We start from the raw sequence: 27,980 nt of genomic DNA, 5'->3' as shown, positions 1-27,980 counted from the left end.
AGGAATCGCTCTTGCCGGAAATCGAACCCAGGACATTTTTCTCAGATCTCTGACCTTCCTTTGTTCCCTTATTGATCTTAAGGAATAATCACGCCAGGGTAGGATCATGCTAGGATTTTTGTTCACTAGCCTTAAGCGAAAAAGTAGAAAACACATGAACCCGCATGGAATTAGACCAACAGAGTGTGAGCAATATTTACTAAGGGGAAATACGACAGTTTCCTACAGATTCATGTTCTGAAAGTCAGGACAGTTTTCGAGTTATGACCTTACTTGATTAAATCTCTCCTCACAAAAAAAAATTGACAGTGGAACCACGGTTCCGGAGAATTTGACGTAAATACCTCTCTGTATTTAAATTATATTTACGTCTCTGTAATGTAATGCAATGTTATCTTCAATGTCATCCATTTTGTTACGAAAGCGGATTGTTGACGGCAGTAATGTAACACAACAATGCCGAGTAAATAGATGACGTTTCCTAGGTAACATAACAATGCACGCAAGCTGACCATTGTTTGTCGGTCCATATTTACACATTGTTGATATGGATCTCACACGTTTTCCTAGGTAACAACAATGCCGAGTAAACACGACGTTCCATAGGTAACCATTGTTGTCGATTTGTTGATACGGATCTTACACATTTTCTTACAACTTTGCATACCGTGTAGTGTATTATAATATAGAGTAAACAAACCAACAACTATTAACCCACGGTTCTGGAGTTCGCAGGTACAGACGACGCGACTACAGCTCGCCGAGACCAGCTACGGCCACCGAACACGGGATCAATAGCTAAGTGCAAGTTTTACTCCTGTGAATAACAGCATCTAGTGTAGTGTCACTTCAAAAATCTTGTCAAATACCTTTTCATTTTTAATTCTGAATCTAGTTTGAACCATTTGACTAAATGTATTAATTTCCCTGATGCCACTGATGATGACCTCCTGAGGTCGAAACGCGTATGGCAATAGTGTCTTATTATAGTGTTAATAGTTGTTGGTTTGTTTACTCTATATTACACATTTTCGTTCCACGTTTTCGTTACACTTTTTTGCCGAATGACCCTTCCGTATAGGCGTATTTTCGTCACAAAAATGGCTTACCGCTATTATTGTCTAATGTTTACTATCCGAACAACACAAAACATCTTCGCCGCGAGTCGAACAAAGTACCCTTGTTTGGGATTGTGGTCTTTGTTTTTTGTAATATCCTCTTCGTGTCGAACAATTTTGGTCTGGCGCTGTTTTTGTTCTTTAATCGTGCTTAGTTTCCGAATTACAGGATCCGTCTTCACTGGAAATCGAACTCAGAACAATTTTCCATTAATTTAGACCATCGTGTGTTCTCTTCCTAGCCTCAAGTAATAATGATGCCAAGTTTGGTGTAAATCAGTCTGTTCTCGAGACGTAAGCTACTAAACTAAATAAATCATCAATTTAAACTATTAATTACTATTACTCTTTTTGGAAAGTAGACCTTATGTTCATTTTTTTGCTACCTTAGCGCCGCGTAGTGAGAATGCGGACAAGTAATTGTAGTCGCATTGTAGTTGTTTGTATTGTTGGGTTTAGTTTCCGTGGATTTTCTGTAGTAAACAGTTCGCTTCTGAAACTCTTCATCCTCTTCTTAAAATCTTGTGTGACATTCAGCACAGAATAATATTAGTGTCGGAATCAGTTAGAAAGTGAAATCTGTGTTGTTGAACTAATTAATTATTAATTCCTGTGAGGTGACTAATGTCAATATGAATTTACCTTCTCATCAAGTTTTAAAAGGTTAGTGCGGTCAAGCTGTTTTGTCAAAAATGTACTGTAAGACGTACCTTCAAAAACCAGTGTTTATATAATTTTAAGAGAATTGCTTACATTTAAAATTATTTAATCGTGAGCTTATAAGAGCCTGTATTAGAATACTGAATTAGGACTCAACTGAAATGCTTTGCTACAAATGGCACTGTTTGTTTGTAACATTACATCTTATACTGCTTACGTTTATTAATTTAAAAATGTCCATATCTTTTAATGTATATCATTGTCGGGAGTTAAACCAGGGACAATTTTTTGATGTAGTGTTATTTGTTACTCTAATCTCCACTTCGAAACAAATGAGTGTTTTTGACGTAAATACGTACGTCTATAAGGAAGGGTCACTCGGCAAAAAAGTTTAACGAAAAAGGGAAACGAAAAAAGGAAACGAAAAAGGGGAACGAAATAGTGTAACAATGGTTACCTAGGGAACGTCTGTTTACTCGGCATTATTGTTATCTACGAAACGTCATCTGTTTACTTAACATTATTGTTACCTACGAAACGTCATCTGTTTACTCAACATTATTGTTACCTACGAAACGTCATCTGTTTACTCAACATTGTTGTTACCTACGAAACGTCATCTGTTTACTCAACATTATTGTTACCTACGAAACGTCATCTGTTTACTTGGCATTGTTGTTACCTACGAAACGTCATCTGTTTACTTGGCATTGTTGTTATCTACGAAACGTCATCTGTTTACTCAACATTATTGTTACCTACAAAACGTCATCTGTTTACTTGGCATTGTTGTTACCTAGGAAACGTTACATTACTTTACATTACATTCAGCTATCACAGACCCATCTTAAGCGTAACTAATTCAAGTTAAATAAGCAATGTCTTAATCAAACTTTACTCAATTGTAAAGCGGGTATAAAGGAAATATTTAGGATAAAGCCAATATATAAACTTCCTTTCCGTATAGACGTATTTACGTCAAATTCTCCGAACCGTGGTTCCACTGACAACTTGTTTTGTCGCTGTTCTTTTATCTTGGTTAGTTTCCGAATAGCAGCATCCACCCTGATCGGAAATCGAACTGAGTACACTTTTATAGGAGTTATAAAACCCCTGTGTTCTCTTCCTGGCCTCTGCGAATAAGGATAACAAATTTAGTGCAAATCAGAATATCCGTCCTCAACATATATATAAATAAATAAATGTGTAAGCCTACAATTTTCACTGCATATAAATAAATAAACATATATAATTACATATACAGTTATGGGAATATAGACGAATATTCATATAGACATGTTCTATTATTTGCTACCCTAGCGCCGCGTAGTGGGAATGCGGACAATTGTAGGCACATTGTTGGTCGTTAGCATTGTTGCGTTCAATTTGCGTGGATTCTCTGCAGTAAACAGTTGGTTTCTGAGACTGAAGGGTGTCAGATCTGTGTTGTAGATGTAATTAATTTAATAATTATTGTGAGATGACTTCTCTGAACTTCTCATCAAGTGTTACAGGTTAGTGTGTTCAGAATGTTTTGAGGTAGGACATTTGCATCGTCAGAACTATACTGCAGGGTTATCCTTTCGAAACCACTTGAACGCTGTACATGCAGCACACATGGGATAAATTTGCCGCCTATCCGGTTTTACGTGGATCGGAAACGTTTTTTGTAAATGTCGTTTTGCGAAATTAGTTTCTTACGTGTGTTCAAGCTGGGAATTTTGGAAAAACCCCATTTGGTCATAAGAAGAAGGATTTTGATTGTAGGAATACTCATTTCGTAATATTGCGCAATCGACAACCAACAATGGGGAACATTGAGTTTATGTATGATGACGTCATCTAGACGCAGGTGTTCTTTTGATTGTTGCCTTCAGTAGCAAGAGCCAGACCCAGTCAGTTCTCGTCGGAGTTCGGGAGTTGACGGTCGTGCAGTGAAATCTGTCATGTGACTCGGACCTCGTTTTTCCTTGATTTAATAATGGCCGATTTTAAATATGTGTTTAATTCGGAAGTGTGAATAATTCTCGTACTCCACCAAAGGCAAAAAAAGGTTAGAAGGCTGTGTCGTATTTATGAAGATTGACTACGAAATTAGGAATTCTTGGACGGGCAGTCAAGTTCGGTTGGTGACTGGTGTTTTTTTAGAAATGGAACAAAAATTGTTTTTGAACGAGTGTTTCTTGTTACGAAAAAGATTTCGTAGAATGAAAGAATCGCCTCTGAACGTTTAAATGGTAAAAGCCGAAGTTCTAATGCATTTGGACTTCAGTAATTTGTAAATTTCGTGAAATATGAAAGTGAAAAAAAAAAAAAAAAAAAAACTTTCGAAATTTTCTAAGGTAGAAAAAACGTACAAATTGGGAAACTTATTCCTTGTCATTGCGAACGTCTTAGTGCCTTCATGAATGCATGACTCGTGTATTGGAAAAAAATTCTTTGTATTTAAGTAGAACGTTTTTGATTGTAGGAATACACATTTCGTAATATTGCGCAATCGCCAACCAACAATGGGGAACATTGAGTTTATGTATGATGACGTCATCTAGACGCAGGTGTTCTTTTGATTGTTGCCTTCAGTAGCAAGAGCAGACCCAGTCAGTTCTCGTTGGACTTTGGTCGTTGACGGTCGTGCAGTGAAATCTGTCATGTGACTCGGACCTCGTTTTTCCTTGATTTAATAATGGCCGATTTTAAATATGTGTTTAATTCGGAAGTGTGAATAATTCTCGTACTCCACCAAAGGCAAAAAAAGGTTAGAAGGCTGTGTCGTATTTATGAAGAGTGGCTACGAAATTAGGAATTCTTGGACGGGCAGTCAAGTTCGGTTGGTGACAGGTGTTTTTTTAGAAAAGGAACAAAAATTGTTTTTGAACGAGTGTTTCTTGTTACGCAAAAGATTTCGTAGAATTTAAGAATCGCCTCTGAACGTTTAAATGGTAAAAGCCGAAGTTCTAATGCATTTGGACTTCAGTAATTTGTAAATTTCGTGAAATATGAAAGTGAAAAAAAACTTTCGAAATTTTCTAAGATGGAAAGAAAGTGCAAATTGGGAATGTGAGTTTGGCGTCACGTAATGGCGGTTAGCCGCCTCTTCAAGGGTAAATATTTAGACAACATTTTTTTAAATCGTACGCGTGTCATTGTAGTTATAATTTTTTATATTTTAATATAATCTGTCATAGTTGTGTCGTTTTAATTAACATTTATTTCATTCTTCATGAAATTTCACTATTATTTACAGGAACATTTTTACTGTAAAATTGGTTTTAAGTTTGAATTCAAATTAAATGTTTAATGATAGTTTTTATTGTAACGACTATTATAATTTTAGTGCTTGAAAATTCCTAATGATTCTGATCTCATTACTTTTGATGTAGGATAAATCGTTCTGGTTTGGAAGTGAGAAAAACTGCCGAATATTTAAAATGCGTTACGAAAATTCTGAAGGAGGGGAGGGTGAATTCCGTTTAGGTTTGAGTAAAAATTGAGAGCCTTGCGTGTGTGAAGTGTAAACAGAATTTTAGTCGTAAAGCCTGGGAGACCAAATTGTAGATTTAAGGACGTGTGTGTGTTTGTGTGTGTATCCTAAGGAAGTGTCGCGTGAGTTTGTGGACGGGGTTCACATGGCTCAGTACAGGGAGTCATAGTGGATGCAGCTAGCTCAGGATAGAGGTCGGTGGCCGGATTATTTGAACGCGGTGATGAACATTCGTGTTTCAAGAATAAAGTGAAACTATTACGTGAGAAGCGAGTGTGGTAATGCGGTGCTAGGTGGAGCCACTGTTGTACGAGCTCCACGTACAGCGTCACCATCTGCCGGTCGCTGCAGCAACGAGGAGCACACCGTAAGGTAGGAAAGCGGCAATATTATTTTGTACCGCAGAACCACGGCTGCTAGCCAACCGTGCCAAATACAGGAGGAGGAAACTGGGGAGTCCGTGGAGGTCTTACTTCAGAGTATTGCTGCTAATGCCCAGGATACTCTGCGGTTCGTCCGGATTCCCCGAGTCATGTTGAAAATGCCCGGGACTTTAGTTTTACATATGTACTGGTTAAGAGAACTATTTTCCTTAAGAAATCCTTCAGATGTTAACCCTTTGCTGGGTGTCGCAAGAAGTAATTTTTGCTCAACTACGCAATTTTTATTGTGACATATTTAAGAAACAGAAGTAAACTATAACTGTTAACTGAAAAACGAGTTATCAACCTGTTGGGTAGTTGGTATGATATGTTACCGCTTTAGTCATATACCATATTCGATAGTTAAAGTCGATTAAAGGACTCCTCTGTGGTTGGCATGGAGCTGCAAGGGCCAGGCTGTGGTAGATAAGACACGGCTACCCCGAAATGTGCTATACTTTTTGTGTGCTTGTTTCTTGTTACAGGAGTGCTCAGGTTTGTGTGTATTGTTGTTATTTGTTGGGGCAGCTGCGTCTTATCCGACAGGAGCCGGCTGAAACAATGCCCCGAAGTGAATTTCGCGTTCTTCTTGATTCAGTTGGTCCTGTCTTATTATAATTTTCCTTGTATCTGTGGCTCGGTGCTGGAAGGGGCAAACGTCTAAAGAGATAATAGCACCTCAAGTTTAATGTAAATGATGTTATATTTTTTTAATGCAATCGAGATGGATTTTTCCACACACTGTTGATACGTCTGGCCATCTTGAAAATAAATTTAATTTTACTTGACTGATTTCTGTCGTTTGTTTTCCGGAGTGTAATATACGCATTTCTGCACGTTTTGGAAAGTCTTGTTTATTTCTGTGAAAAACTTATTTTCACCCAGAAGTAGACATTGGCCCTTCAGGCATCTTGCCACAGATAATTATTTAGTTGGCTGTAATTTTCCAGTGTCGATTAGAGCATTTTTGTTCCTTTAAGATATATAACTTACAACTACTGAGTAGAATAGCTGCGAAACGAAGCTCGAAATTGTTACAAATGCCCATCTGGAGTCGCGAATGAATGCAGGGGAGCAAGACATTTTTGTTCCGAATTGAGAACTGTATTGTTATTGATAAAATAAATACACGAGAGAGATCAGAGATAGAGCGAAGAGAGAGAATGAGAATGGCGTGGCTCATAAACAGCAGGGAAATTTCCGTTGTTTCTTATTTAAAATTTAGTCAAGTTGAGTAAAATCTTCGAGAGAAAACGGCTTCAGCAGAGAGGAACGCTGAAGAACCAGGGGCTAATATTCGCGTTCTAACGCTTTTTACAACCGAAGAAAGAATAATTTCATCTGTTTTAAATGTAATGTTTCTTGATGGTTACAATTTTTGTATATTTTTATCCTCCTTTGTAGGCTGATTTTATATTTGTGCGAAATGTTCTGTATAAATTTCTATATCACCAAAACTTTATATAAGCCCAGTTGTCCTAATGCGGTGTGGCGTGATTCTGTAGTGAAAGTTTGTCGTCAGTAGATTTATTTACGTAAATTGTTGGCCGGAAATCGATGGTTGCATCCAAAAGAGCGATGGATTTTGAGTCTGTAGACCAGAATTGACGGAGTCTTTGGGTTGTAATAGAAGACAATTTGTTTAAAAATCATTCCTGAAACTGAATCCCATATATTTTGTAAATTAATATGTCTGGAGTTGAGGGCTACGTAATCCTGATGCCTCCGGTAGAGGATGTTTGATATTAAATTAGACGTCGAATGTTGTAGCGCTTGCAGCGATAAGAGGTTTTCGTGTCGGAATGTAATGTAAGGATTTCGATGATATTTTTACAGCACGTCTTCCTCTTCGTGTAAGAGATGGAGACGGCAGGGAGTGACCAAGTCCAATAACATTTGTGTTTCCTCCACAGTGAGAACTGGACTGGGACTGGAAAACAAAACGGCATCTTAAAATTGGTGATCCTTTAACGAGGTTTCTGGCCATCTTCAGTCTATCGATGAACGGATGAAAAAATGAATGATTGAGACAAGAAGTAAATATTTTCCGTTTAGGAAAAGGAAAGAAGGAAATTTGAACAGAAATGCTGTGAGCACATTTAACGACTTCCAAGTGATCGAATTTCTGAGAAATTTTTTGATTGTTATCTGAAAGGAGAAATTGCGAGAGGGCGATGGTTTAAGATATGGAGGAGCAATTGAATTTCTCCTGCAGCCTGAAGGATCTAGGTGATGAAAAACATTCGAGGTGATGTTAGAATACCGGTATGGAATGCAACTGCTATATTTAAGGCATCTACGTTTCTGACGTAAAAGAGAGCTTAATTCTTGGAAATGGGACAGTAAGTATATAAGTGTTTTCTGTGCTTATTTCAGGTTGACAATTACCAGAAATTTCTTGCATGTGCTAAATTGCGTGTTCCCTAAGCATTTGTGGGAGGAAATCGTCAGAATTTTAGGGAGGAACTTCTCTTATATTTCCATGCTTGGGAGTTGAATAAGATCTCTCTACAGGTATTCAGATGATAATGCTCTCAGACGTATGAGGTTTCTAATCTGAGATATTATTGGATCTGATTTCTTATGTTTTGAGTAAGTGATGAATGATGAAATCGTGTAAAAAGCGTTGTTGCATTTGTCAGAGAGTGCAACAGATAACGCTCACCTGATTATTGTGCCGTCGAAAGGGCTGAAATGTTGTATGAGGACAGTCGAACGATATTTAGGTTGTCAGTTGTTGATATCCTGATGATTATTCTATTTCATGCTTCGACGAATTCAATGGAGGTTGCGTTACAAATTTTGGTTGGCAACCACAGATTGGGGCGGAGTGGGGCCCCAATCATTATGTTATAATATTAGTCATATAATTGTGAATTAATGTTCTGTGATTTTTCATCAAATTTCTGAATCAGTTTTATTTACATTAAGGAAAATAAATTGTTGAGTTGTATATTTGCGCAACAAGTTTAAATCCTTAGAGTCTTGTCGTTGGTCGTGATTGTAACGTAAAATGGATGTGGGTATATACGTCTCATATCACATTTCTTTTCTAATGTTAGAATTTTTCTCAACATAATTTTAGCGTTATCATGTTTTACGTGTTGAAGTGTTTCGAGAGAGATTTTGATAATTTCTTGCATGTGGGATTCTTGTAGAATTTGGAGAAGGCACGTATGTCCGTTATTGAGGTTCTTTGAAAGACGAGGAAGTAAACCGCAAGCGGTAGGCGATGTTCCAATGTTTCTGACCAGTCATAAAGCTCAACAGAAAGAGACGGAGGCTGAATTCAATTGTGCGTCTCAGTGAGTTTTTCTCAATATAAGTTGTGTGGAATTTTGTAGGGGTCTTAATTTTTTCATAGTCCTAGCGTGTTGTGATACGAAATCATCCGAATCTTATACTAATGCATGTCGCAATTATTTATTGTTGGCATCATGAAATGATCATTTATCTACTCATTCGCTTAATGGTTACCCTCTTTTGCACAAATGTCTTTTAATGTGAGTTATTGTAGTCGTGTTTCCCACTCATTGCAACACGGAAGGAAGATCAATATTGAAAGAATGGTGCGGTTTCAAAAGTTAATAAAAAAAATTTCTCACCTTACGGCGGCAACAAATTTTTTATTAACTTTTGAAACCGCACCATTCTTTTGTGTATATCGTGTACTTGCAGGGATCTATGTAATGCATTAAGAAGTTGTTCAAGTTTGTTTATAACAGAACGTGAATGCTTGCGTAGTATTATTATTATTTAGTGTTCTGTCTGACGACAGGTCCATTATTCTGCCCAAAAAGAGCTCGCCAGTTTTCCCTATTCTCAGCTTCTCATTTTAAATCCTGAAGCTTCATCTTCTTTCCTTGTTTAAGATCGTCGGTTAGCTGTGTCAGTCTTCTTCCCAGTCCTCGCTTTCCTTCAACCTGGCCTTTGGTGATATCACTCAGTAATCCATTCCTTCTCACAATATGTCCCAGCCAGTTAGCTTTCCTTCGTGTAATCGCCTGCAGAATGTTTCTTTGCTCGTTGACTCTCCTCAATACTTCTTCGTTGGTCACTCGATCCGTCCACCTGATCTTCTCTATTCTTCTCCAACACCACATTTCAAAACTCTCCAGGTATTTCTGTTCCTTCTTCCTGAGTGTCCAAGTCTCTGCTCCATACAGCGCGACACTCCATACGTAACACTTCACTAGTTTCTTCTTCATCTCCAAGCCCAACTTGCTAGTGAGAAGGATCCTCTTCTTGACGAAAGCTGCCTTGGCCATGGCTATCCTTGCTTTTACTTCCTTGGTGCATAGGGCGTCCGTCGTGACTATGCTTCCCAAGTACTTGAAGTGCTCCACATTCTCCAGCTGTTGGTTTCCAACTACAACGTTCAATGGTTCTGCTCTCGGTGCTATCCTCATTACCTTTGATTTTTCAATGTTGATTTCCATTCCATACTCTCTACCTGTTTCCACTAACTTGTCCATCATGTTCTGTAATTCCTCCTCTTCCTTCGCCAATACTACTAAGTCGTCTGCATACTTTACAGTCTTTATCACTCTTCCTTCAATTTTGAAGTCTCCTGTTCCCTCCAGAGCTTCCTTGGCAAGCCATTCCCCGTACAGGTTAAAAAGAATTGGTGATAAGCAGCATCCCTCTCTTACACCTCTACCTATCTCAACGCTGTTGGTGTCTCCTGAGTCCAGTCTCACTTTGACTTTTTGCTGCATGTACAGGTTTTTGATTAGTCTTCTATCTCTCCAATCAATTCCAATTCTCTGTAGGATCCTCATTAATTTCTTCCATTTTACTCGATCGAAAGCCTTCTTCCAGTCGATGAAGCAGGCACACACTTCTTCCTTGACATCGAGAACTCTCTCTGAAATTATTCTCATAACTCCGATGGCATCTCTGGTTCCTCTTCCTCTCCTGAATCCAAATTGGTCGTCTCCCATCACTTCCTCTATCTTCTTTTCTAGTCTTTTAGTCAGTATTCTGCTTGCGTAGTACATGCACAAAAGTACATTTTACATTCTTTATTTTCTTTGGTAGAATCATTCATCTAGTAAGTTGGAGTGGAAATGAATAAATGAATAAGTATGCTACTTAGTGCTACATTGAATGAGCATGTGTTTTTCTTGCTTAGATGCCTTGGATGCTTATATGATGGAAAAAATTTCGTATGTGTTTCATCTGGGCAGTCGTCATTGTGAGTTCCTCTTACAAGGGGAATGAGAGTTAATGAATAAGCATGCAACATATTTTTCTTTTGAAATGGCGGAGTAGCCATGGAAACTAAACTACAACAAAACCAGCTTACGTAATGCTGATGCCTCCGATAAACGGGTTTTGTCATTAAATTTGGCATCGAATGTTGTAGCGCGCTTCGCGTCTTTGCTTCCAGCGGTGAGAGGTTTTCCGTCTCGGAAGGTAATGTTAGAATTTCGATAATATTTTTACAGGAAGACTTCCACTTAGTGTAAGAGTTGGGGTCGCCAGGCCGTCTACAAGTCTAATAACATTTGTTGTTCCTTCACAGTGAGAGATAGCCTAATGCTAAGAAAGGCAGCTAAAAGAAGGTGATCCTTTAACGAATTTTCCGACCGTCTTCAGCCTATCGTTGAACGGATGAAAAGAATATGAGTAATTGAGGCAAGAAATAAATATTTTCCGTTCAGGCGAGGGAACGAAGAATATGTTTACAGATATGCTGTGAGCATATTTAGCGACTACCAAGTGATCGAAATTCTGAGAAATTTTTCGCTAATTACCTGAAAGGATAAATTTTGAGACGGAGATGTTTTAATTGGTGGAGAATCACTTGTTCTACTCCTTTAACCCGAAGGGGCTAAGTGATGAGAAACATTCGAGGTGATGGTAGAATACCGGTATGGAATGCGACGGCTTTATTTAAGGTATGTACGTTTCTGAATTAAAACAGTTGAAATTTGGATGTGGGCCAGTAGGTATTGAGGTTTCTAATCTGGGATATTATCGGATGCGAATTTTTATATTTTGGGTAAATAATGAATGAATAATATTTGATAACCCATGAAATCGTGAAATATATTGTTGTTGCAGTAGAAGGGAGTGTTGGTGAAAAATACTGAGGATACGTGCGTGTACATTGTTTATTCGAAAAGGCCGGAGGCTCTTTTGGCGGACGGTCGAACGACATTTAGGCGAAGTCACTGCTACGACCCTCATAAGTATTCTAATTCGTGATGCGCTGTCTATTTTAATAGAGGTTGTGTTACAAATTTTAGTTGGAAAAAACAGATTGGGGCGAGAGTGCGGCCCCAATCATTACGTTTCTAACATCAGTCATTTAATTGTGTAAATATGGGTTATGATGAATTATGTTCAGGTCTCTAAATGAATTTCATTTTACACTGAGGTACGTAATGACGGCCTGCTGCAAGATATTGCGTGATTTGTCTTGTTACGATTGAGTGCTTCGGCATATAGAATATCATCTTCAGACCTAATGTCGGTAGTAGTTAATTTTTCGATTTCTTCTGGCAAAGAATGCGACAGAATCACACCAAATACGTTATTTAGTGTCCGCCATGTGAATGAGAGTGGGATGTTTGGTTTCTTCTTTCATTTCGACACACTACAGTTGAATTCTTGTAGTCTCCTATGAGGACGGTGGGAAGAGCGACCGTTCTACCCAGATCATGCATTCTATTCTTCTGTCAGGTTAACACTAAGGGTTTTATCTAGGTAACTTATGAAACTAGATGATGTTCAATTTTTCGACAGTTGTGTAATACGTGCGTGTATTTAAACTGAGAAGTTTCTTCTGTACATAATGAGAATATGTGTTTATGATGAAGTTCGCAATATGGAAGTACCGTTGGAAAGTTCGTTATCACTTATCTTTAACTTACTCTCCCGAGTCTCACCTCTTACCTGTATATTGATATGGAAGAAATTATGAGTTATGAGGTGTGTATTTTTTTAACAATTTTATATTCATTTAGTCTATTCAAAGTTCCTTATTGTGGCTTGAAAATATTTAGGTACGTCTTACATCAAATTCCGTTTCTAGTGTAACAGTTTCCCCCAAACAATTTTCAGTTTTAGCACTTATAACTAGTGGAAGAAATTTATTCGTTAGATTTTGGCATTATGTTTGCACGATTCTTAGTGCGTTATCCTCTAAGTGAGTTGTGTGGAATTTTGCCGCGGTCTTAGTTTCGGACTGAACTTTTGTGTTGTGGTACGAAATCATCCCAACTGTGGACACACGCATGGCTTACATATATAAATTCGTCACCACCAAATGATTATTTATTATTCATGCGTCTAATTATTACTTAATATATTTTTCTTTGTAGTGTCGTTAAGTATCGGAGTCGTATTTCCCACTCTTTGCAACCTTAATGGAGGAGAACATCGCAAAAATTTACGTTTTGTGTTATTTTCCCATCCTTGATTTGTTCATTAATCTAATTCAGTATAATGAATGTTTAATTGACGAGTGTTTGCAGCATTTGAAAAGCTTTCATGAAACTTCCATAAGTTGTGAATGAATATGCAGAAAGGTGACTGCTACAATCCGTGAAGAATTATAGAAACTATTTTAGACGTATTGGGTACTTAAATACAGGAATACCTAAATTCAGGTATGTACAATATTCAAGCATACAAATTTTATGATTTTACACAATTAAAAATATCAATTCTTTTAAATATTCCAAAAAATTTGAACTTATGTGAATGTGAATTTTTAAAGTTCGTAAGATTTTTAAAAATATGAATCCCGTTAACCAATGTATAAAAGGCTCACGGGTCTTCAAATCCGGTGTAGATATTCGTGCATTCAGCGTCATCGGACACGAAACCAGCTGATCCATGTTTGTTGTACTTGTTGGAAGACTGTGTGATTTCCTCGCCACTATAAGTCTCCATTTGGTTTTCCACAATTCACAAGCGCTCTCAGCGGTAATGTGAAACTTGAGATTACAATATAGAGATATCTGCTGATATCAGAACATTTTGTCCGCAGTCAACACGGTTACAGTTCACGAACGGTGTGCAGCTACTTCTGACTTATCCTGTGTCGTTCCTTAAGTTTTACTAAATTTGTTTTCAGATGATTGGCGTATTTACATAATCAAGATTTAAAAATAGTATTAAAATATATTAAAATTGTCCGTCAATCACAATAAAGTAATAACAACAACAAATGTTGATACAATGTGAAAAACGAATAAATGATAAGAAAATTAAAACTTAGTAATTGAATTAAGAGTTTATAACATAACCTGATGACGGCTCTATGAAAGCCGAAACATGTCGAGAATGTTCCATATGTAAATCGAGTACTCGATACGGAACAAAGGATAATATTTTAACCATTTAATTATCTTATATTACTTTACGAGCTTCCTTCCTTCCTCGTTACACACTCGGTCTTTACTCGATCTACCGCAAAACAGATCATCATAGCCCTTGTCCACCTCATTAAAGCAGTCCCACGTGTGTGGCAGGTTTATTTGTTTTGTCCCCACCCGACTGTTCATGTCCCCCACTATTAAAAATTCCGTCTCCGCGAACCGGTCCCTCAACATCTTCATGTCCTCCTCCAACTCGATTGTAAAATTGGGATTAAACCACCTTGAGCTTTGGGGCGCATTATATACAATGCCCATACATATCTGTACCTGCAGGCCATTGTGCCCTCTCACTCCTATCCATATTACCTCCTTCATGCCCGTCCGTATCTCAATCACCTTTCTGCTCATTCCCTCCCTTGTGTAGATTACTAGTCTCCCCGGATTCCTACAGAATCTCGCGATTCTTCTTCTTTCTTTCTAAAAGCTGACAAACCCTTTAATTTCAAAAACCTCGCTTCCGGCCCAGCTCTTCGCAATCCCAACAATATCATGGCCACTCAGAACATCTAAGAAATCCTTTGTGCCCATTTTACACTTAAGCCCGTCCACATTCCGAAATCCTACCCTTAACAAACCTGCCACACTAACGTGGGCCTATGTTGAGCCACTTCTGACCCTCGCTCCTTCACCTCCTCCTCACTCCTTGACTGACACGTCACTCGGCTTCGTGAGCCAGCTCCTCAGGTTGTATTGCCTGCAGACCCTCTCACTCCGTGATTCCGTTGTCAAGCCATTGTCCTCCGCGTGGGCAGCTGGTCTCGCCCGCCCCGCAGCGGCTGCACCTCCCTGCGGCGTTGACTTCGTATCTTGTGACGCGGTGTTCGTCCTCACCCTGCGCCCCGACTCAGCGTGCATAGTTTCTGTCGGTCTTTCCCGTGTAACGGCGCTCCTTTGCTGGGTATTGGCATCTGGTCCGGTGCTACCTGTTTTCCGAGGAGTCCTTCGCTCGGCGCTAGCCGACCTTCTGACCGCAGGGGTGTCCACACCCCTGTCCCGCGTTTCCAATTGCATGTTCCTTGCCAAGTATTCTAGGTCGTAGGTCCGCTCGTCCACCACCAGTTTATCCTTCTTCAAAAAAGCTCTGTATCCTCTCTTCGCGTCCCGTAAGTAGGGAATCAGCTCCCTCCTACACTTCCTTATTTCTGGAGCAAAGTCCTCGTATATACTTAATGTGGAACCACTCAGGTGCTTAGTGTTCCTGAGTACCTCTAGCTTAGACGCGAACGTGGTAAATTTAACCAATATCGGGCGCTCACCTCTCCTTCGACCCAGCCGGCCTACGTAATCGATGTACCCTTTCGGGATATCCAGTTTCATCGTTTCCTCGAGGAACTTGCATACCGTATCCAGCGTGTCGAAGTAGCCCTCCTCTCTTTTCTCCACCAACCCGAAAATAAGGATGTTGTTCTTCCGATTCCCTTCTTCCAGCTGCCTTATTTTCTCATCCATCGTCTGCTGCCGTTCCTCCCACTCTTTCACTACCTGGTTGATCTCCTTATAATTACTGATCACTTCATTTATTGACGCTCTTAGCGTCTCCAAATTCGGTCCTAAATCCTTCGCCCCATTCCTCAAGTCACCTATTTCCTGGTTGTGCTTCTCCAAAAAATCCTTGATAACTTTCGTCTCCCAAGCTTGGCTTTTAACATGGGACAACATCTGGCCGATCTTGTCCTGATCGGTTGGCGGCCCCGGGTTTAGTTCTACTCCTCCAATCACCAGAAGAGTCGCTAGTACCAGACCCAGGAACCACGTCTGTTGCCCTGCCAACTCAACTTTCCAGCTCCCTTCCGCGTGAATCCTCACTTTCCTGGCTGCAACAGATTTCTAACGTGACACCCATTCTTCCTTGAGATGTAGAAACACGTCCGCTCGCCTCCGTAGCTACAACTGAACTCCGGTAACAAATAAGGAAATGATGTAGAACTCATCGCCTTGAAAAAATCGAATCTGGCATTTACGATGTTAATGGAAGCCTGAAGGTACCAGTGGAATCAAGAATTACATGAAGACTGCGTAGCCATTTGTGTCATGTGATGCAGTTCCTCGTTTCATAACTTCTTCTTGATCTGCGCCCCAGCAACAGTGTCATATGAAGAAGGGCACAGGTTAGACTTGTAGGACATCGCTGAGTATGACGTCACATTTCGTGATCATTTGACAGAAGACAAAAGACCACTTCTCGACACACAACAGAATGTGACAATCTTTATATATTTATGTCAATAGTACCTGAGACATTGACGTTGCAGCGCCTATTCACATTCACCTGGACGGACGTCCGCAGAAATTCCTGTCTGCGGTATTGAAACTGCTGTTGCTGGACGCAGAGGTGAATGACCAGCTGCTAAGTTGCACATTCTGATGATGGGCCAAGGATTTGGTAGGAAAAGAACTGATTACCAGCGTCTTAGGTATTTGCAATATATCTATTTTAATTTTGAAATATGGAGGTGATTTCTAAATGTCGGTTGTTCACCACAGACTGGGGCGGGGGTGGGGCCCCAGTCACTACTAATCGATTTTCACTTTTCAGTTGTGTGAAGTCGAAGAAAGTTAGATTTTCACGTCTACGCGCGCTGCGCCCTCTTTATTTCTACATTCAGGAGAGTGATTACCTAACATTAGGACACACACAACTAACTAACTAACTAACCAACTTAATAACCAACTAACTAACCAACTAACTAACCAACTAACTAACCAATTACCTAACCAACTAACCAACTAACCAACCAACTAACTAACCAACTAACCTACCAACTAACTAACTAACTAACCAACTAACTAACCAACTAACCAACCAACTAACCAACTAACTAACCAACTACTATCCAACTAGCTAACCAACTAACTAACCAACTAACTAACTAACTAACTAACCAACTATCTAACTAACTAACTAACCAACCGAGGTAATTGGAGGTTGCATTAGAAATTTAGGTTGGCAACCACAGATTGGGGCGGGGTGGGGCCCCAATCATTACGTTCTAATATTAGTCATGTAACTGTGTAAGGATGAATTACGTTGTATCATATTTACCTTTCTGAATTAGTTTCATGTTACATTAAGGTAAGTAATGTCGATTCGCTGGAAGATATTTTGTGATTAGTACTTTTATGTTAGTGTGCTTTGGCATATGGAATGAAATCTTTAGACTTAAGACCGGTAGAAACTAGTAACTCAATTTTATCCGGTAAGGGATATGACCAAATTCGTTCTTTATTGTCCAACTAACTAACCATCTAACTAACCAACCACTAACCTACCAACTAACTAACCAACTAACTAACCAACTAACTAACCAACTAACCAACCAACTAACAAACAAACTAACCAACTACTATCCAACTAGCTAACCAACTAACTAACCAACTAACTAACCAACTAACTAACTAACTAACTAACTAACCAACTAACCAACCAACTAACTAACTAACCAACTAACTAACTAACTAACCAACTAACCAACTAACTAACTAACTAACCACCTAACTAACTAACTAAGTAAGTAACCAACCAACTAACCAACAAATAACTAACCAACTAACTAACCAAATAACTAACTAACTAACTAACTATCTAACCAACTAACTAACGTCGGCCACCGCCAACATGACCACCACAATCACAGGCACCAACAAGACAACGTTCACCACTACGACCACTTCGACCACCAGTACATCGAGAATCACCATCACCACCATCATCACCATATTCATCACCACTACGACCAACACGTTGACCACGACTGGGTTAAGTCAGCTGTTGACACCCTCATGAGTGGATTACTGAGTGGTATCATCGAAAGCCAGGTTGAAGGAAAGCGAGGACTGGGAAGAAGACTGACACAGCTAACCGACGATCTTAAACAGGGAAAACTGGAGAACTCTTTTTGGGCAGAATAATGGATCTGTCGTCAAACAGAACACTAAATAAATAAATGATCCGAATGGGTGTGTGCTGAAGTTTGAAGCATGGAAATGCCATTAGAAATTTCGTTATATCGTGTCGTTAATATAAGCTACGGAAACTCATATTGGGTTAGTAAATTGCTGTGGAAGAACAAATTGTAAATATTGACATTTATATTTTCACGTGTTGAAATCCACATAGTATTTGCCTTTGAGAGTGATTGTAATTTAAAAGTATATACGCATGAAATTTCTTTTCTATAATCACAATTTTCTCAAAAACTTTTTCGGTGTTCGCACTCATTATTGTTTGAAGTTTTTGGTTTACAATTTTACAATATTTTTTTGCTTATGAATGTTATATAGGAGATTGAGAAGGCACATTATTTCAAAGATATTTGAGAGATGATGAATTAAACCGCAATGGTTAGCAATTTTCTAACGTGTCTGATCTAATACCTATCTGAGGAGAAAGACGGAGGCAGTGGACAATGTCGGGGCTCACTTCGTTTTTCTCTATATGAGATGATTTGCATTATGTTGGGGGTCTTTTTTACGCTCAGCTCAGTTACGTTGGATACCGAATCATCCGATTAATGGTGAATTTCTTGACGCACATGTATATTCTCGGCGTATGAAATGATTATGTATTACTCATAAACTTATTTAAGTACATACTTTCGCAAAATTACTTCTTTTTAATTTTGTGAAGTACTGGTGTACGTATTTCCTACTGATTGCAACATGAAAGCAAGATCAATAATAGCAAGGATCCACGTACTGTACGTTATGAAATTATTAATTTTCGATTCTCGCGGAAAGTGTGTGCATGTATAGTATATTTACAAATGTACATTTTGAAAACGTCTGCTTTTGATGTGGCTCTGAATGTAATTCGCTGTGCTATTTAATGTAATATCGTTTATTGCATTCGGAAACGTCTTAGGCACCTACAATTTTGATGCTGTGTAAATGAATAAGTCTGCTACTTAGTGCTACATTGAGTGAGCATGTGTTTTTCTTGCTTAGATGCCTTGGATGCTTATAAGATGGAAAGAAATTGCATATGTGCTTCGTCTGAGCATTCAGCATTGTGTGTTCCGCTTACAAGAGGAATGAGAGTTAATGAATTAGCAAGCAACTTATGTTTCTTTTGAAATGGCGGAATAGCCACGGAAACTAAACTACAACAAAACCAGCTTACGTAATGCTGATGCCTCCGATAAACGGGTTTTGTCATTAAATTTGGCATCGAATGTTGTAGCGCGCTTCGCGACTTTGCTTCCAGTTTTGAGAGGTTTTTGGTTTAGCAAGGTAATGGAAGAATTTCAATAATATTTTTACAGGAGGTCTTCCAATTCGTGTAATAGTTGGGGACGCCAGGCCGTCTACAAGTCTAATAACATTTGTTGTTCCTTCACAGTGAGAGATGGATTAAGACTGAGATACAAGAAGGCAGCTAAAAATTGATCTCTAACAAGGTTTCTGAATATTTACAGCGTGTCAATGATCAGACGGGATTCAAATGAATATTCGGGAAAAGAGAAATACTTGCCGTTTAGGAAAGAAGTTAATTTGAACAGGAATGCTGAGAGCACATTTATCGATCTCCAGTGATCGATTTTCTGAGAAATTTTACCCTTATTATCCGAAAGGATAAATGGTGAGAGGGGGATAGTTTAAGAGGGGAAGAAAGATTTTCGTTACTCCTGTAAATACAAGGACCTAATTCATGGAAAATCTCCGTGGTGATGGTAGAATACCGGTATGGTATGGACGACTGTATTTAAGTCATATAAGTTTCTGAAGTTAAAGAAGTTGAACTTTGGAAATTGTTAAGTGGGCAGATAAATGTTCTCTGTGCTGATTTCAAGTGGACAATTACCAGGTATTTCTTCTATTTGCCAGATAGTGTAGGCCCTAAGAATTTCTGGGAAGTTATCAACAGAATTCTAGACAGGAATTGCTCTTACGTTTACATGCTTGGGTGCTTAATATTTTCCTTTTTACAGGTATTGGGGTTTCTAATCTGAGATATTATTGGAGCAGATTTCTTATGATTAATGTAAGTGGTGACTGTTTAATATTTGATAACCCATGAAATCGTGTAAAAGAGTGTTGTTGAATTAGACAGAGAGTGCTAGAGGAAATAACGGATGATACCTGTAAGTACACTGAGCATTCGAAACGGATGAGTTTATTTTGGTGAACGGTCGAATGACATTTAGGGGAAGTCAGTCTGCTGCCACCCTCATGAGTATACTATTTTGTGATGCGTCGTCGGCTTTAATGGAGGTTGCGTAAAAAAATTTGGTTGGCAACCACAGATTGGGGCGGGGTGGGGCCCCAATCATTACGTTCTTAAAATCAGTCATTTAATTGTGTAAGGATAGAAAAGTGTGATTTTTAATGGAGTATTTATTTTATTGTCGTGACGCTATTAAGGCCGAAAGCTCGCGCTGGAGGGATGAGGCCACCTAACTCACCTCCCTAGCAAGGGACGCGGACTGTAGGTGTGGCCTCTGCCAAATATTCCAGACGGCGCATTTCCCTACATACTAGTGCTTTCCAGAAAGTTAACCTTCTGAATTTCCAGGCCTTGATATTTAAGTGTCTGGGAGGGGAATATACAATGTCGCCGGCCCAAGTGCGAGTTAGGGGTCGGCAGAAGGCTGCGAGCAGCGGAGGATGCAACATATCAGACTCAATTATAGCTGTGATTACTGTCTACGAATGGGCAAGGGGTAATTGGCCTTTCACAAGGCCCACCTCGGCGAGATATCACAGGCTGTCCTGAGGTAGCTGAAGACAGACATCGTCGCTGAGATACGACGCGAGAGGCCGTGGCATCAGGCGCGGCCAAAGGGTCGCGCTAAAGATTCAAGGCCAGTCCAGTGTGCCCCAGGGGGTGAGATTCATGCCTCCCTCAAGACAACTAGGACTACCGCGGTCAAGCGGGAGACCAACGACTTCGACTAATACGACTCTGGCGGTTCGTTGGAAACTGCCTTCAGGCACCCTGCGCTCGGGCCAATATCTGCTGCCGGGCCCATATTACCTCCTTCATGCCCGTCCGTATCTCAATCACCTTTCTGCTCATTCCCTCCCTTGTGTAGATTACTAGTCCCCCCGGATTCCTACAGAATCTCGCGATTCTTCTTCTTTCTTTCTAAAAGCTGACAAACCCTTTAATTTCAAAAACCTCGCTTCCGGCCCAGCTCTCCGCAATCCCAACAATATCATGGCCACTCAGAACATCTAAGAAATCCTTTGTGCCCATTTTACACTTAAGCCCGTCCACATTCCGAAATCCTACCCTTAACAAACCTGCCACACTAACGTGGGCCTATGTTGAGCCACTTCTGACCCTCGCTCCTTCACCTCCTCCTCCCTCCTTGCCTGACACGTCACTCGGCTTCGTGAGCCAGCTCCTCAGGTTGTATTGCCTGCAGACCCTCTCACTCCGTGATTCCGTTGTCAAGCCATTGTCCTCCGCGTGGGCAGCTGGTCTCGCCCGCCCCGCAGCGGCTGCACCTCCCTGCGGCGTTGACTTCGTATCTTGTGACGCGGTGTTCGTCCTCACCCTGCGCCCCGACTCAGCGTGCATAGTTTCTGTCGGTCTTTCCCGTGTAACGGCGCTCCTTTGCTGGGTATTGGCATCTGGTCCGGTGCTACCTGTTTTCCGAGGAGTCCTTCGCTCGGCGCTAGCCGACCTTCTGACCGCAGGGGTGTCCACACCCCTGTCCCGCGTTTCCAATTGCATGTTCCTTGCCAAGTATTCTAGGTCGTAGGTCCGCTCGTCCACCACCAGTTTATCCTTCTTCAAAAAAGCTCTGTATCCTCTCTTCGCGTCCCGTAAGTAGGGAATCAGCTCCCTCCTACACTTCCTTATTTCTGGAGCAAAGTCCTCGTATATACTTAATGTGGAACCACTCAGGTGCTTAGTGTTCCTGAGTACCTCTAGCTTAGACGCGAACGTGGTAAATTTAACCAATATCGGGCGCTCACCTCTCCTTCGACCCAGCCGGCCTACGTAATCGATGTACTCTTTCGGGATATCCAGTTTCATCGTTTCCTCGAGGAACTTGCATACCGTATCCAGCGTGTCGAAGTAGCCCTCCTCTCTTTTCTCCACCAACCCGAAAATAAGGATGTTGTTCTTCCGATTCCCTTCTTCCAGCTGCCTTATTTTCTCATCCATCGTCTGCTGCCGTTCCTCCCACTCTTTCACTACCTGGTTGATCTCCTTATAATTACTGATCACTTCATTTATTGACGCTCTTAGCGTCTCCAAATTCGGTCCTAAATCCTTCGCCCCATTCCTCAAGTCACCTATTTCCTGGTTGTGCTTCTCCAAAAAATCCTTGATAACTTTCGTCTCCCAAGCTTGGCTTTTAACATGGGACAACATCTGGCCGATCTTGTCCTGATCGGTTGGCGGCCCCGGGTTTAGTTCTACTCCTCCAATCACCAGAAGAGTCGCTAGTATCAGACCCAGGAACCACGTCTGTTGCCCTGCCAACTCAACTTTCCAGCTCCCTTCCGCGTGAATCCTCACTTTCCTGGCTGCAACAGATTTCTAACGTGACACCCATTCTTCCTTGAGATGTAGAAACACGTCCGCTCGCCTCCGTAGCTACAACTGAACTCCGGTAACAAATAAGGAAATGATGTAGAACTCATCGCCTTGAAAAAATCGAATCTGGCATTTACGATGTTAATGGAAGCCTGAAGGTACCAGTGGAATCAAGAATTACATGAAGACTGCGTAGCCATTTGTGTCATGTGATGCAGTTCCTCGTTTCATAACTTCTTCTTGATCTGCGCCCCAGCAACAGTGTCATATGAAGAAGGGCACAGGTCAGACTTGTAGGACATCGCTGAGTATGACGTCACATTTCGTGATCATTTGACAGAAGACAAAAGACCACTTCTCGACACAACAGAATGTGACAATCTTTATATATTTATGTCAATAGTACCTGAGACATTGACGTTGCAGCGCCTATTCACATTCACCTGGACGGACGTCCGCAGAAATTCCTGCTGTTGCTGGACGCAGAGGTGAATGACCAGCTGCTAACCAACTAACTAACCAACTAACTAACCAACTAACTAACCAACTAACTAACCAACTAACTAACCAAATACCTAACCAACTAACTAACCAACTAACTAACCAACTAACTAACCAACTAACTAACCAACTAACTAACCAACTAACTAACCAACCAAGTAACCAACTATCTAACCAACTAACTAACCAACTAACCAAACAACTAACCAACTAATTAACCAACTAACTAACTAACCAACTAACTAACTAACCAACTAACTAACCAACTAACTAACTAACTAACTAACTAAATAACCAACTAACTAACCAACTAACTAACCAACTAACTAACCAACTAACTAACCAACTAACTAACTAACCAACTAACTAACTAACCAACTAACTAACCAACTAACTAACCAACTAACTACCCATCTAACTAACCAACTAACTAACCAACTAACTAACCAACTAACTAACCAACTAACTAACCAACTAAATAACTATCTAACTAACCAACTAACTAACTAACCAACCAACTAACCAACCAACTAACCAACTAACTAACTAACTAACCACCTAACTAAGTAACTAACCAACTAACCAACAAATAACTAAACAACTAACCAAATAACTAACCAACTAACTAACCAACTAACTAACTAACTATCTAACTATCTAACCAACTAACTAACTAACTAACTAACCAACTAACTAACTAACCAACTAACCAACCTACCAACTAACTAACCAACTAACAAACCAAGCGCGTGATTCGTATTATTTGTGCGAATTCACGTTGACATCCGGAAAGAAATTTTCGCATTTCAGGCAAGAGTGACGTAATAGCTTTAACAAAGAGTCTGGAATTACTAAACGCCATACATCCCGAGTGACTTCTACATAAAAAGTCTAGGATTGTGGATTTCATTGCTTCCGTTTTATCATTTCCACATGACAAAGTGCGTCCATTCTCTTTTCGATTGATGTCACAGACCAAGGTCTTTCCAACATATGTCGTTCTCGTATTCTGCATTCCGTAACGCTGTGATTCATCCAAGTACGTCCTTTATACCTGAAGAGAGTCTGGCACAAAAACATCCAGAATTTATCGAAGTACACGCAGATTGCTCATACGTGCAGAGGCTTGAAGTTCTCATCACAGATGCTGTTTGGGGAAAGGCGTTCTTGCGAAACAAGTAGGAATAAAGAAACCTCTGCCAGATTTCTTGTCAAGTTTCAGACCTTGGGCATTTGTAAGACCAAGACGTACATCCTTTGCTCCTGCAGATAATCAGGTTTATGCTTACTTTGCAGCACGTTGGAAGATGTTAAAAATATTTTGCTCTCACCTGTTAGCCACAAGTAAATTGGAGTTATGCTTGATAAGTTATTATATTTTGCATCTAGTTGTGCCGTGCTCTTGTCACAGATCATTCAAGTATGACTTAATAATTTTAATTTTTTTAAAAAATCGCTGTCAGCCGTATTGGCATTGATTCCTCAATGTCTTCCTTTCCTGTCTCACATTTAGACGTGGCATTGGTACGTTCATCCGTTATTTATGAATCCGTATGAATCAGCAAAATTTCAAGACACTCACCGTGTCCTGTTTATCTGTAACTGTGGGATTTGATGAAACACGTTCATTATGCCTGAAGAAGCATTTCAGTTTTTCACGTTGGTTGTGTTATTACCAAATAATTCACACCATTCTGTATTCCATTTATTCGGTAATTATTTTTAGTTTCTGAAGTTGCGGATTTTGCCACAATCGCTTCTTAAATCAGGTGTAATTTGGTACGGGATTGTGAGAACTAATTCTGGAAATATTTTTGAAGAAACGTAACGGTTTTCAAAGGATTTGTGTTCTGCACTTTCTTTGCACTCCTTGACCGAATCCTGTGTTAAATGTGAGACGTAATTTTCTTTGCCATAGATGGCTCTGGCAGTGAAATCAGGATTGAGTATAAATTGTGCAGAGGCAGTGGGCTGGTCACTCACTACTCAAAAATGCATACTTCAAGACCAAGAAACCTCCGAAAAGGAAGCGTTGTAGAGCTACGAAACAACATCTCACGCAAAATGAAGGTGAGGAGAGAGTCACAAGTAATTTATATCGATTTCCTATGCTTTCGAACAGAGGAGGTATGAGCAATATTTGCATTGAGATCGATGTTCCCTTATCGCATTTGACAAAAATTGTGTATGTTGTCACAGTATATATATATATATATACACGTGTATATAAGTGTATATAAGTGTGCGTGTGTGTAGTAGCTCTTCAGATTTACCCAATCTTTTTTCTCCAAAAATATTGCAACGCCTTGAACACAAAGAAAGTACTTGATACCGGCAGCTCTTAGAAGACTTGTGGCACGACAGATATCACAATTTTCCTTTTAACATTGCATAACAGATCCAGTCATCGCGACTGCTGCACGACAGACCAAATTACATGCTTCTGATATGCGGAGTCGTAGCAGTGTGGGTTTCAATCATTACTGGACAGAATGTCTCAACACGCAACATCTGATACATTACTCCGTCGAATACGAAAGACGAGACGCGGGGTGACTTAAGTTATATTATTTATAATTTTGTGTTTTTACGCGGATTTCGATGTTTTGGGCCACTATATTCTACCGCATATTCGCCTCTCTTGTTGCTGGTGGCTACTAAGCTTCACATTCTGATGATGAGCCAAGGATTTTCGGTCGACGTCACTGACTTCCAGCTTGACGAGTATTCTAAACTCTGTTTCATCAACCTCTGAATTTGGGGTTCTGTCCAAATCATTACGCGACTGGCCTGAGGTCTGGAAGTCTTTGATGATGAAACATTTTGGTGTATTATTTTACACTTAGTGACACTGATGCCGGAACCTTAAAAGTCTGCGTAATTAGTCTTCACAGATGAGAAAAGAACAACTTAATAATACGAAAATAGGCTTATCAGTGTCATCTAATGATTTCAGATGACTTCTACAGTCACCTCATTATGGCTGTGATTAAGTTGCTTGGGTTTTCAATTCAATTGCCTATAAAACCTACAGATGAACGTGACTTAGAATCACGTACCGCATTCTGGACCTTATCACCCTAGGATTCATCGAAATATGTACAGAAATTCATAAGGAAAGTAACGTATAATTTCTTGATCAATTTGAAATTCTTACATATATTCAGAATGTGGTGTGTCTCCTGTAGATTTTCCAGTCGGCTTCACGCCATTCTTGGAAATATAGAAGAGCCTTGAAGGTGCCATATCTGATGCCACAGACGTAAGCAGCCCAAGCTATTGTCCGAGGCGCCATTGGCTGTGGAACTGCAGATTGTAAAGTTTTCGATACAACACGTTTCTTAGAATGGCATGCAGTGTTACCAGACGTAATGTGGTCGAAGGCTACTGGAAGTGAAATTATTATTTGAGTTAATCACAACAATTCCTCTTCTACTTAAGTTGCCCTCTTGAACGCGAGAGGGAATTGAGGTTTCTGCGTATGTGATGACAAATTAAACTAAACTTAGAGATATAATCTATTGTCTGGCCGGGTCAGCCTGATACGGTAACCGAGTAGACCGTACAGCCAGCAACTCGACGCCGAGTGTCGGGCGGCGGTAAATAACCAGTCTTTCTAAGGGGGCCCACGGCTTCGGTCGGAGGAGCCCCTTTAGGTGGGGTGATGGTCCCGTCAGTGGATGATATGCCTCTTAAATCCATCATATGGCGTCTGCTACCCACGTTAGGGGCGGCCTAAAACAAACTTTGAGGAATGCATCGGGAAACTACTTCAAGATTTCCGGCAGTTAATACAGATTCTGGAACGTGTCTAATGATGGGTCACCAACTTTCAAAATGGAAAGACGGACTGATGATGATGATGATAGATATTATCATTCTCGGTACCTCAGACTATATATCGTCGAATGAGTGGGTGATATGAATAATGAATCGGGAAGGATGAGGATGGATGGCTGTTTCAAAATAAGTTACTTAAGATTTTATTCCGTCCTTACGATGGGAGTGGCCCAGTGGCTAAGTCAGTTGTTTACGCTGTCATGAATATTCCGTTTTGTAATGAGCCATCGAGTTAATTGGAGGTTGCATTAGAAATTTGGGTTGGCAACCACAGATTGTGGCGGGGTGGGGCCCCAATCATTACAAGCAGGATGTTTGATTTCTCCTCTCATTTCGACACACTATAGTTGAATACTCGCATTCACCTATGAGGACGGTGGGAAGAACGACAGTTCCACCCAGAGTCTACATTCTATTCTTTTGTCTGGTCCGCAGGGACCGCGCGGTCTGAGGCGTTTGCCTAGTGTCGCTTAGTCGCTGGGACCGTGGGTTCGAATCCCGTTCAAGCTATGCATGTTTGTCGGCGGCTTTCTGTGTTGTGCAGTCCTTTGTACAGGTAGAGGCCTTGCGGCGGACCGATCCCTCGTCCAAGGTGTACCGAATGTCTGTGAATGAAGCCAACGATAAGTTGTCGTTCCCAGTATCCCAGTATTCTTCTGTCAGGTTAAAACTAAGGCTGTTATGTAAGCAACTTGAGGACCTAGATGATGTTCAATTTATTGATATTTGTGTAAAACGTGCGTGTATTTATACTGAGAGGTTTCATCTTTGCATAATCTGAATGTAGGTTTTTGGTGACGTTTTTAGTTTCCTTTTTTCGTGACATTAACAATAGTAATAGTAACAACACTAAAAGTCTAGCCTACACATCCCTAGTGCGTCCGATTCTGGAATATGGGGTGGCGTGCTGGGTTCCTTACAGGGAGAGGCAGATAAATGGGTTAGAACGTGTGCAAAAGAAAGCATGTAAATTTGCGTATCATAGGATCGATTCGAACTGGGAAACCCTGGCACAGCGTAGAAAGATAGCGCGTATATGTGCTCTCTTCAAAGCGTACACGGTAGAACGGGCGT

General features: G+C 40.3%; 1 long non-coding RNA gene across 15 annotated transcripts; it reads left to right on the top strand.

Annotated features, from left to right (window-relative positions):
* Positions 1 to 27,206, top strand: LOC110839687 (uncharacterized). 15 transcript variants are annotated; one of them, XR_015537472.1, is made up of 7 exons: positions 1 to 1,781; positions 5,372 to 5,631; positions 7,595 to 8,023; positions 8,840 to 8,986; positions 10,816 to 11,099; positions 11,209 to 16,182; positions 16,304 to 17,279. It is a non-coding gene; the product is annotated as an uncharacterized LOC110839687 (long non-coding RNA). The 15 variants fall into 15 exon arrangements; XR_015537468.1 differs by lacking the exon at positions 1 to 1,781 and adding an exon at positions 1,797 to 3,292 and having other exon boundaries at positions 5,159 to 5,631; XR_015537465.1 differs by lacking the exon at positions 1 to 1,781 and adding an exon at positions 8,058 to 8,195 and having other exon boundaries at positions 1,797 to 5,631; positions 7,595 to 7,910.
* The last annotated feature ends 774 nt before the right edge of the window (positions 27,207 to 27,980 follow it).

Source organism: Zootermopsis nevadensis, unplaced genomic scaffold (genome assembly GCF_977971745.1).
Source record: "Zootermopsis nevadensis isolate Lab colony 2312 unplaced genomic scaffold, Znev_1.0 Znev_ptg000028l, whole genome shotgun sequence".
NCBI lineage: Eukaryota > Metazoa > Arthropoda > Insecta > Blattodea > Termopsidae > Zootermopsis > Zootermopsis nevadensis.
The sequence above is the reverse complement of the archived record's forward strand: the minus strand, read 5'-3'. Positions and strand labels throughout refer to the sequence as shown.